The sequence below is a fragment of the Aulonocara sp. 'chitande type north' Nkhata Bay genome, linkage group LG2 (assembly GCF_057382095.1).
Source record: "Aulonocara sp. 'chitande type north' Nkhata Bay isolate Kocher_YH1m ecotype deep benthic linkage group LG2, A_spYH_male_GT1.1, whole genome shotgun sequence".
NCBI classification, from domain to species: Eukaryota; Metazoa; Chordata; class Actinopteri; order Cichliformes; family Cichlidae; genus Aulonocara; species Aulonocara sp. 'chitande type north' Nkhata Bay.
Genome location: NC_141345.1, coordinates 2,430,853 through 2,443,217, shown reverse-complemented (window position 1 = coordinate 2,443,217; position 12,365 = coordinate 2,430,853). Strand labels below are relative to the sequence as shown.

At 39.3% G+C, this 12,365-nt stretch overlaps 1 protein-coding gene across 4 annotated transcripts in view; it reads left to right on the top strand.

Moving 5' to 3' along the window:
- elf1 (E74-like ETS transcription factor 1) overlaps positions 1-12,365 on the top strand; it is a 41,175-nt gene that overhangs the window by 4,151 nt on the left and 24,659 nt on the right. For 2 of the 4 annotated variants that reach the window (XM_086301333.1, XM_086301307.1), the window contains exon 1: positions 10,251-10,517. The exons of the other annotated variants lie outside the window; for them this stretch is intronic. The gene's annotated coding sequence lies outside the window, so the exon portion shown is untranslated. Of the gene's footprint in view, positions 1-10,250; positions 10,518-12,365 lie in introns of those variants that run through there. 4 annotated transcript variants of the gene reach the window in all.

Below are 12,365 nucleotides of genomic sequence, written 5' to 3'. Positions count from 1 at the left end.
AAACCTCAAATATCTGCTCAGTTTATCAAGACGCCACATACTTTCAAAAGCGCTCCGACGTTTTCGGAGACGTCTGTTACCCACTAGCTTAGCCGGGGCTAGGCTCACTAGAGCCGTGAGAACACCGGACTCCCGGCAAATCGTTTTCAAACCCACCGCCGTCTTTCGCTACTCAGGTTAAACATGATATATGAGTCACTTAGATAACTTAAAATTTTATTGTTTGGCTTTTTTTAGTATTTTATTTGTTCCTGAGTAAATCGGTTTGGCTGAGATTAAAGTTATAGTTTTTGCACAGCTGAATAAACATCAAGCAGACAGCTGATCATCAGAAGTGTGAGATGCTCGAGAATTTACTCCGGTGTCCTGTTATATTTTAGATAGCAAGGAGTTTATTAAACTTCACCGAGACAATCTGCAAGTTTCATTAAAATTTAATAAACTATCATCTTGTCTTTATTTTTAGTTAGCACAGACCTGAAACACTTAAAGCTGTAAGCTAATGATAGTTATATAAGAGCAGATGCTGCTGGTGCAATAAGCTGTACGTTTTACTCCAATGGATGATGATCTGATTAGTCAACTAATCGCAAAAATAATCGGTGACTAGTCGACTATCAAAATAATCGTTTGTGGCAGCCCTAATGTAGACATGGGCAAGATGATCTGCAGCTGAAGTTGAAACCGAGCATCAGAATGGGGAAGAAAAGTGATTTAGTGACTTTGAATGTGGCATGGTTGTTAGTGTTAGATGGGATAGGATGGTCTAGAAGTTCTCTAGGTGACAATGCTTTGTTCTTGTCAGAGGTCAGGGGAGAACGGTCAATTGGACTGATAGGAAGGCAACAGTAACTCAGAAAACGTCTTGTTATAACCATGTATTTGCAAAAAGCAAGCCCAAATTGGAAAATAGAAGATTGGAAAAGTGTTGTCTGGACTGATCAATCTCAATTTCTGATGTAACATTGAGATGGTAGGGTTGCAATTTGGTGTAAACAACATGAATGCATCCTGCCTTGGGGGTACTGGTCAAATTGTATGGAGAATATTTTCTTGGCACACTCTGGGCTACTTAGTGAAAATTGAAGATCAGTTAAAGCCTGCCTGAATATTGTTGGTGAACGTGTCCGTCCCTCTATGACTACAGTGTACCCATTTTCTTATGCGACTAAAGGATAGCACACTGTGGCACAAAGCTCAGATTATCCCAAACTAGTTTCTTGAACATGACAATGAATTCAGTGTGCTCAAATGGCCTCTACAGTCACCAGATCACAATCTAATAGAGCACCTTATGATACAAGAGATTCACATCCTGGATTACAGTAACTGTGTGATGCTATCATGTCAACGTGGAACAAACTCTGAGAAATGTTTCCAGCACCTTGTTGGATATATGCCATGAAGAATTAAGGCAGCTCTGAAGGCAAAAGGTGATCGAACTCTAAACAGAGTACTAGCAAGTGCCAGGTCAAAATATTTCTACCGCAAGTTGGCAATAAATCTCCAAATTAGCTTTATTTTTATTTTCTATCTAAAGGGGAGGCTAAGTCTATGCTAATAATAACACAGTAACAACTCTAATGAACTGGGCTAAATGTGCCCCCATAAAGGTTGTTTGTTATCATTGGCTACGTGTCTTTTAAAAACGAGGCCTGTAAAGCATTTATACAGACTAGCTGAAATTATGGGAGGGGAGAGTTATTTGGGTTTATTGGCTTTACTCTGAGGAAAGCTTTGAATCTGGGTGCATCATAAAACTTATATGATTAATTTGTTTGTTATTAAAAAGCATACATTGAAAAATCACATATATTTGTGTATTGGTGTTAATGATTATTGCCTTTTAAAGGCACTATGGGGTTTGGTGCCATAAGACAAAACTACTTCCTCTGTTCATTTCTAGTCCAAACTAAAAGCCTATTTGCACTAACTTTATATTGATCGGGTAGCAAAATTGATCCTCTAATCTGAACCCTAGCAGGAAATTAAATAAGTATATTTCATTACTGTTCCTTTTAAGTAAAAAAATCAAGAGAATATAATGAATTTATATGCAGCTGGGAAAACTAAAACCCTTCAGATGCTAAGAAAATAACATAATTTAATATTTGGCCAGAGCACACAATCCAGTCTCAGTGTATGACTTTGTCTGCGGGGAAAACTGCTGTAGGTTGTTGGCTCTGGCAGCATGTTGACTTCATGAGATTAGTTAACCATATTACTTATATTTTTTATGGTGCCAACTGAGGTCCTTGTAGACCCACAGTGTAGCATGTTGTATCACTGATGTATGTGTAATTACATTAAGGAGTGGCTTAGTTTGTAATGTTCTAGCTTTGACCACACGAAGTAGTTCCTCACAAAAATAGAAACTGGCTTTGTCTGCAACTTTGGCATATAATGCTATTTCATCCTATCATTTTTCATGTCTCTTAGAGCTAACGAGGTACTGTAGTAGCAAGTGCTTCACAGACGCTTTTCATGAGTCAGCTTAGCCAGTGCGGTTTGGATTTAGCTCTGCTCAGAGAGGCCAAATGATCTCCCCTCATTCAACTTTCATTAAATGTAACATACACAAGGAGAGGCACAGCTGACAGAACTTACAGGGTTCTCTGACGGTTCATTACATCCACTGAAACGCAATTGTCTGTCTTCGCCATCCGTGCATTTGGGGTTTGGTTTTGTTCTTCTGGGTTAATTTCAGATTGACAGTGGCAGTTCTCAGCCTTGCTGAATTATTTAACTGCATGCAGCCTATTGGCATTATAATCAAGGCCCTGAGTGGTGGTGCAATATGTTCTAAAGCTCTCATAGTATTTTATTAATAAGCTTCAGATGATGAGCTAGGGCTCTGGGGTTAAAAACTACTTTGTATTTGCCTATATCGGGGCGAACATGTGCTTAACTTTGAATTAGCTGGTGTGACACAGGTGGACTTCTCAAAACTGTATTGTTTTTCATCATAACTTGCTTGTGTGAGAATCAGCCTATGTGGTTATAAATCCTTTCTGCAAATATCTAACTGCATGAAGCTGAAATAGCCCATGTAACCGAGGTGTGATGTGAGTGATCTCTGTATTTAATTTTTAATAAGCTGCAGTCTGTGTGTGTGGCTTGAGCAGCAGTGAACCTAATGCTACTACTCCATCCACTCCCTGTTTATAAAAACGTACATTATATTGTACAATAAAGTAAAATATTTATACCACCCCTGCCTTGTTTGCTAGCATACCCAGAAGATAAATCTAAAACTGTTGATAACTCAGCCTATCTCTTATACGTTGGGGCTGTGGGAGCATGTGAAGCAATTTTACAACACTCCCTGTATGCTAAAGTTAGCAGGAAACAAGCTTTTTGCTTCAGTTTACAGCTGTAGTTAGTGTCTTATGGACATTTCAAGTCTGTTACTGTATGCACTCCTCCTGGTTAGCCTAACTGAGCCCAATAGATGCGAAAATGTACCAAAAATGTGAAAAAAATAGACTCTGAGGCTTCAGTTTGCACCTGTCCATACACATATGATGTCATCCGGTTATCCCCGTACAACAGCTATTGTGTAACGCTAACAGCCTGATTGATGTCTTGCGCAATACATTCCACAGTTCCCACTGTGATCTAATGTTTCCATTTTGATAAGAGGTGGCGTCACATGCAGCCTGGCCTGATTCATGCTGTGGCAAGATGCTAATGACACCGTGGCTGGATAACAGACTGTATATTAAAGATGGACGTAGCCACTGTGACGTCTGCCACTGGTTAGTGAAGTCAGGTGATGGGGAAAGGGGTGGATCTCACAATGTTTATTCCTACAGAAGCAACTTGTGAATGACAAGGAATGATCACTTTAAAGCATACACTCTTTTGTTGTCTGTTTGACTGTAACTGGGGACACGATTTACAAACCAAACAACATGTTGTACTCAGAAAACCTTGAAATTAGTAACTGAGGTCATAAACTTAGCAGCAAAGCATTTACTGAGGTGACAGATGAAGTGAGCAGCAAGGTTGTTTTCCCATAGATGTTCACATAATCTTCAATTAGTCTTTTCACAACCAGAGGAGATGATCCTGGTTGGCACTAGAAAGAATCTAAGTTAGAGCTAATGTACTGCTAGATGATATGTCGGTTTTTAAACTTTTATATGCAACAACATGAGCAATGTTTACGACACTCAACTTTAACAAAATGAGGTTTAATCTTCTTAAGCACGGTCTCTGTTCATTCTGCGCCAACTCCCAGGAGGCTGGTTGTTTCCAGAGCTGTGGAAATCCAAAATATCAGCAAAAACTTCCCAATATTTTACAGGTAGTTTGTTCCCCCCACTGCCAATAAATAACCAATAACAATCCTGATGTAAAATTCAACCACTGAGAATTAGGTCAGAAGAAAGCCTAAGATGAGATCTTACATTTCAGTGACATAGTTTAATTGCCTGAAGTATATTTTCAGAAAAAGCAAAAGTATATCTCTTCTTAAAGATCTTTTTGTTTAAAGCCCTTTTTAAAATTCTGAATAAATGATAATTACATTTCCCATGATAGTCAGCAAAATATGGGTTACACTAGCTTTTTATTTAACACATTTTTCCACATTCGCAGAGTTTCATGTGGCTGGCTTATGCCCATTCGCAGTGAGAAAGCAGGCACGAGAGGGAGAGAGAAGTGTTTGAATTTATCATTTAGAAGACAGGCCCAGAAGGCTACACAGTATCTCTTTCACAAGTCATTTTCAGCTGCATATGGTTCATGTTACACATTAGCGTGAGTGTAGTTGGGTGAACTGAGTACCACATTGAACACTCTCCGATAGAGACCTGCAATCTTCCATCATTCTCTGCTTACAGTTTCTGATGAATCATTCACATATGATGGGCTGAGAAGTTCCACATTGCATTGTCTTTATAGCTGTATATGCACAGCTCTTTGTTAAGTCTTTATGCAGTCATGCTTCATCAGCATAGTGAGTCATCATAGATGCCGGCTCAGCTCAGGTCGGTCACTGTCCGAGAACGAGAACGTTTTCATAGCGCTGTGAGCCGTCAGCTTACTGAACCGGTTAGATTGCTGCAACAACAAAGTCTGACCTCAACCAGGTGGTGTGCTATGAATCCAAAATTACTGCAGTATTTGCATATCACCCTGGCTGCCTTCAATCTTTGACAATAATCCACACCTGAGAAATGTTTTCAAGTATTATCTTGTCCAGTAATTCACTGAACATCTCAGTGGGAGTTAATTAAAATGCCTTTCTGCCCTCTTGCTTACCTCATTCTGCATTTCCTGCAGGGTGCTCATCTGTTCTGTTAGCTACCATCTGACTGCCTCAGATTCGGTGTTAGAGGAGCCGCCAGTGTTAGACCTGCCTCCAAGCTACACAAATATTTCTGCATGCCCTCCAAATGCTCCTGTATCTCACATTGTCAAGGATCGTTTCAAAATGTTTGTCAGGGCCCACAGTTCTCCATCTTGACTCTCGGCTGAGTGATCAGAATTTTCTTGTAGCAATTTGTGGTGAAAGTTTGTGCGGTGCAAATTTGCAGAGCATAAAGTGTTTTCGCAAGTGTGAAAAAAGGTGAGAAATGCGAGAATTCGACCTATTTCAGGGCTACATTTTAAGTATGTTGAGGATTGTGTCACAGTTCGATTCAAGCAGCTAACGGTGACGCTAGCTTTGGAGTTTAGACCAGCTATAAGATTAATATCATGCAATTAGTCATCTAGTTTTCTCCTTCGGGGTTGAAAGCAATTCAGTGACAGACTTTGGTGTTGTGCTCTGCCTTTAATGGGGACATACCGCAGAAAATGTGGGCTTTGAGGCCTGCTTCTATTGTGGTTGGCCTCTGTTAAGTAGAATGAGCACACGACAGTAATCACTGACCCTTTTTTTATTCTTGGGCTGCAAAAGGAAAGGTGTGTCCTTCCAGATAGTGTGCATGGTCACGTGGCTCTGCACTGATCACACATCAAGGCATTCTTTTCCCCCCTCTGCTCTAGTTAATACACAACCATTGTAGGAATAAAGCAAGAACACAGAGCTGTGTGTGAGACAGGCTTTTTGTGTTTTGACACTGTGGGTTGAATTTAATTTCATTCCACTGACACGTCTTCAAGCAACAGCAATTTAAACATCTTCGCTGTTATTGCTTTTCCCCAGAGTGTGGATGTGATTTGTTGTGCAAATTTGGGTGAGTTTGCATTCAGTATTACAAAAGATAATTGGAAGCTTGGCAAATTCTTTGGAGAGAATAAGTGAGACCTTTTTTTTTTCTCCTTCCTGTACTCAAGGAAAATCCTGTAAACACTGTAGCAAATTATTCACACACCATCCTTCTCAGTTTAGTCTAGATTTAAGGCCACAAATATGTTCCTCCAAACACTTTAAGAGATAGATCGATAGCCAATCCAGTCCACAGCCCAGTCAGTAATCTAGTGTCTGTTTTGCCATACATTAAAGATGTAAAGTGAGTATATGACATCTATTGCACTTAGAAGTTGATTATATATTAGCAATACAGCAATAATAGCACATCCTTCTAGATTTTGTTCCATATTAACCTTACTTGCATTATGCAGTCTGTCTGCCACAGGATGCAAAAGGTTTACTGCATAAAGAAAATGCAATAGCTGCAGAATCTGACAAAAATATAAATTTTTTTGTCTGCCTTTGCTGTCTGTTTCTTTTGTTAAAGCACAGTACAACACGGAGCAGTGCGGTGATGCAGTGGCTAAAAATGTCACCTCACAGCTACCCAGATGTTTTCTACATAAAGATGACTCTAGTTCTGTGGTGTTTAGTCGATTTTCTGAGCATGAATCATCAACTAGTTTGAGACGTGAAGCATCATAGGAATCTTTTTAAGATGAACAATTTTTGCTGGTTTCAGATGCTCAGATGTAAAGATTGATGCTTTGTATTGTTGTGTATCATCATGAACTGAACATTTTAATTTTGGTTGGAAATTTATGACTAAAATGTATATATTTTTTTAATACTTGACGGATTTAAAGGATGTGCAGATTAAAAGGTTATTGGATTAAAGTATTTGGTCAATAAGGGTCTCTATTTGTAGAGTTTGCATGTTCTTTCTCTGCATTCAGGGGTTTCCGCTGGATACTCTGGCTCCTTATCACAGTCCAAAGACCTACCCCTTAGATTAATTGGTGATACTCTATAGGCTGAATGTGTTTGATGTCTGTCTCTCTGTGTTCACCCAGTAACAAGGTGACATCCTTGAGATTAAACATGTCTTTTACAAGCATGCTGTCAGTTAAGACGGGCAGCATTATGCTAGAAGGAGTTAGAATTTAAACCCTTAACGCCCAGTGTATCCTATTTGATACATACAGTTTTTATGTGAGACTTCAGTGTGATTTCTTTCCCCTCGTAAAAACATAAATAAATTGCACAATACAATTTTAAGCAGTTACAAAAAGCCACATGTTACAAATACGTTACAAATTAAAAGTCATATATGGAAATAAAAATTGAATTCATTTTTTAAACTAATTTGTCAGGTGGTTCAATAAACTCTCGATTTTCAAAAAAATTTAATTTTATGGCAAATATTTCATGGTTTAGGGGTTAAAGGGTTAATTGTGGGAGAATAAAGAGCACATGCAGGAGAACACAGAAGCAGTGTTTTAATGCAACAACCCTCTTGCTTTGAAGCAACAGCACTAACCACTGAACGAACCACCATGCTGTTAGCTCCAAAAGTGTTGCTTAAAAATAAGTTATTCTGGGTCAACATGCCTAATTTTTCTCTCTGATTTCTAAAGTGTTGCTGATTGTTTTGCTGGTAGTTTGCTGATGGTTGTTTGCTAGCAGACATTCTTTGTTGAGATAAGCCTCTACAGTATTTATTACTCTCAGTTGGAAAGAAAAGAAAAAGTTGGTAACCACCTACTTCACATTGCCCCTTATTGATTCAAGTTGCTGATTATCATCAACTTTCCATAGAGCCTGGTTGCCACTTCACTGGTAGGCACTTCATGTGTGGACAGGGCTCCTTTGCAGCAAGATTACAGTCTGTAATAACGTTTGGAAACGCTATATAAAAATCTGTTTCCACTTCAACTTGATTAGAAATTTTCAGTAATTTTCAGTATTAATTATTTGGTATTTTACTTCAGGTAACCAAGTAATAATGACTTCATATCAAAAGATTTCCTTTATAGTCGTTTTATATTGAAAAGAACATTTTGCCGCATGTTCAGAAAGTGACTTAAACCATTAGCCAGTTTCGAAACCAGTCAGATAACGTTCTGTTGGAAATATGTTAATCATCCAAGTTCTACATTTCAGAAGCAAACGCTAAACTTTAAAGTGATGCAATCATTTATCGTTTGAATGTTTTTGTTATCTGTGCTATTCATTGTATATTCAGTACATTTTAGTGGATTTCTTTTTCTAATGCCCTTTGATCCATCATACATGATAAATTGATTTGATAAACTAGTCAATTCTTGCCATCACCAGTGTGTGAATGTGTGCGTGAATGGGTGGATGGCTGGGTGTGTAAAGCGCTTTGGGGTCCTTATGGACTAGTAAAGCGCTATACAAATACAGGCCATTTACCATTTCTTGCTGGGAACCTTTTAAAATGTTCAGACACCAGTTTCAAGTTATATATGCCTGCTGCCCAGGACAGATAAGTCCAGTTCCTTGAGCATTGCTCTTATAATTCCTCCATGGGCAATGGTCTGTCTGGCTCTGACTATACTGGCAAGAGGTTGAGGGAATAAATGTTCTCCCAAGTATTAACTGAAGGCTGGAATGTGTGGTTCGTTATCTAACCATTTTCTCCGTTTGGAGTTTTTTTGAATTTACTACTTATCAGCTTTCTATGCTGAATTTGTTCTTTGGAAAATTTAGGTAAAAATAAAAACTTAGTTGAAAAGCTTAGTCAGTTTCCAAATTATAATATCTAGAATTATAGCTTGTTGTTTAACATTTAGAGGAAGATCAAAATGCACGTAGCTCTCCTTTAGGCCTCACGCACTGTTTCTGCTTTTGTTGGTGTTTTGTAGAGCTATTGTCATGTCTGAAAGTTTGCCTGTCTGCATACATCTGCCTCTTTTTCTATGTTTACATGGTTGTCCTGGATTTGGGCAGTGCTGCAGTCCATTAGCCTTAAGAGTTTATATCACAAGAAGTGAACAGCTTCCTCTAAGGCTTCGAGGTTGTGGACAGTATTTCCAAAGGCGAGTGATAAATGGAGCTTGCTTGGTATAACTTTCCCTCACAACAAGGCTATCAATTCGCTCCCAAGCAAACAGTTGCTTTTACTCTGAGCTGTATTGTGCCGAACGGAGGCCAGGAAGAATTAATGCGAAGATGAGGGCACTCAGTGGAGATCGAGAGGGCGATTTGGAGGTTCATGACAAACAGACTTGGCTGCAGTAGATTTAATGGGCCAATTTTTTGAATACTAAGTCCTATGATAGATCATGTTAAGTTCTTTCACAATAATCCAAATTGAAAACTAATTTTATCCAGTGACTAACATTTGACGTTTGCTTCTGTTAAAAATACTACGTGGAGGTTTTCAGTGGAATACATGTACAAATTGGTGCACAGGGTGTGAAGACAGAGTGCTTAGCATTTACCACAGACCACCACTTCCTGTTTGCTAAAGTGTCATTTCTGATAAAGATTCCTATCTATTCTCATTTGCTGAACTTAACAAGATGTGTGTCACTAAAAATGTTGTCATACTTGCTCATACTAAACGCAGTCGACTTTACATTTTGATTTCTTTGTACCTCCCACTGCTAGAAGTTATTTTATGATGCATTTTAGTGCAGGGAGAACAACTCCATATGTCAGCTGCTTAACTGTGTGGCATGCCTAATAGGCTTACAATTCATTTCAAGTGTTTTAATGGGCCACAAAGACAGGTGAATTTAACTTCTAAGGTGCCACACAGATTTTAATCGCCCACACTGCATGGTCAAAGTCTAAACGAAGTGCATACCTGTCCAACTGTTTACTTACACATCCAGTACTCCACCGCCTCTGCAGGTGAAACCCGTCTATCGTCTTTCATGGTGTTTAAGGTGTGGCCCTACTGTTGGTCCTCTCTGGTTTCCCCTCCCCCCCCTTCAGCTCCGTCCAATCCCCGCCACCAGGAGAACTCACCTGAAAGGATTTGTATTTAGGGCCGATACTCGTCGCTGATTGGCCAGGTGAAGGCACTCTGCCTCAGGGCTTCACTACCAATGGCGACAGTGCTGCGTGACTCATAGGGAGAGGACAAGTTGCTTCACTACACTTCTCCTTTTTCTGTTTCAACCAGCAGCCTTTGCATTGTCTTTCCCCCCCCTCATCTCCAGCTTTGTTTTGTCACTGTAGAAAGGTGTGGGCCTGTCCACGTCTTTAGGCACCATTGTCCTCCTTTGAACACGTCTTGGATTATTTCACCATTTGCTGCCGATTCTTCTCTTGGTTGCTGAGATCAACACTTGGTTGGTTGTTATTATGGACCTTGTCACCCGAATCCTGTGTCTTTGAGGTCAGTGACAGATACTTCTCCTCTCCACATGTTACCTGTTTTAAGCTTTTTTTGAGTGTGTTAAAGGAAAGGTATACATTTTACATGAACAAACATAAATAATATATATTTAGGACGTATGTGAGTAAGCGGACAAGCAGTCAGGTAGTTGGTTGCTCTGCTGTGCATGGCTCTCGTTATCGTTGCGCTGACATGTTTTAAGGTTTTCAATAGAGAGCTTTAACAAGTCATCCCAGTTCATCTTACATTTAGGAGCATGTTTTCTCTTGTATTGCATCTTTGGAGGCATACTAATAAATCAAATGTCACTTCAAAAAACAACAAACCTGCATTTGTATTTATTCTAATCACCTTCTTGCCCATATCTCACCATTTTCCTCAAACCTAGTTGAAACTTTTTAGTGCCTGAAAACTTGTCAGATAAGGTAATCACTTTTAACTTTAAAACCTGCCATGTGTAGATATAATAAGGATGATCTTTAACTTATATGTGTGTTTGTTGGATTTCTTTTCTGAATTGTTGCCTTATATGGCGTCTTGAAATAAGGGCGGGAACAGTATTTTGCAAGTCCCCTGACCAAGCCCACATGTATTTTTCACTGTGTAGTAATGGTCTACTAAAAAGTAATTACACTCTGTGATGATTTTGATCCATAATTGCTGCACAAATGTCATGCTATTATTAAAAACTGTGAGTTGCTACATTCACAATTAGAGTAGAGAAGAAAAAAAGTAAAGGAACGGCTGTGGTTTCGCTGTTGGAGCTCTTAGCCACAGCCACATCGAGTCAGTCATGCAGAGCTTCTTCAAAATCTTCTGATCACTAGAACAGAATGCTGCTTATCTTGTAATGTAGATGCCCAGATGTTTGACATTTCAGCTCACAGCAAAGTCTGACCCTGAAGTGCCTTGCTTCCTTTTCTGTGCATGTAAAAGTTAACCTTGTGTAAAGTCTGTCAACCAGGCTATTGTGCTTAAAGTTGTTGAGTATCTGTTTCTAAAAGTTGCACAGAGCAGCAGAGATAAAAGCACACTTCCTGTTTCCTCAGAAATCTACTCTGCACTTTGTGCACCACAGTGTGCATGCAATACATGTTTGAATAAACATGCCTCCGAGTCTGAGTAACATTCTGACTTCAACAAGCACAAAACATATTCGTCTAATTTTTAGTCTGGCTTTTAAAAAATGTAATTATACACAAAATATCCAAGCGTGTGATTATTTCATTGGTTAGGCATTCAGAAATTATCTTGTTGATGTAATGTTTTGCATAACAGCTGAGGCCCATTAAAGGCAGTGTAGAAGAGGTCATCTTACAGACACCAAATAAATAAATATCTCTATACTTTAGACTGAATATTGAGTATTATTGGGTGAGGGTCAGGTGGGCTGGCCCTGAAAAACAGAGGACTTTTTTTTTTTTTATGTGTTGTACCATCAACACATGATTCAGTGTGTGAATGGCTCTGTTGTTGAGCCGGTAGAAGTTTGCATTTGACCTAACTTGCCTTACTTTCTCATCATAACCTATGGCCCACCTTGATTTGGATTGTAAATGAGGGCCTCTTGCCTCAGAGGCTGAACTCATAGTGAAGCTGCTGTTTAGTGAGGTTTTATGCCTCTCATTGAAAGAACAGGAGGGCGGCTTGACTGCAGTCTTTCTTCCTTCAATACAGTGTCAACAGGTCTTAGCCTGTAATTAGATCATTAGGCTTGGGCAAGATGACGGAGGTGGTGCAAGATAAGGACGTGACGAGAGCAGGAGCAGGCGGGGTTTAGTTTATTACTACAACTCGGGCAGGCCGAGATATGTAAAAATCGAGGATTTGTGTTGCTCCATGTTGCAG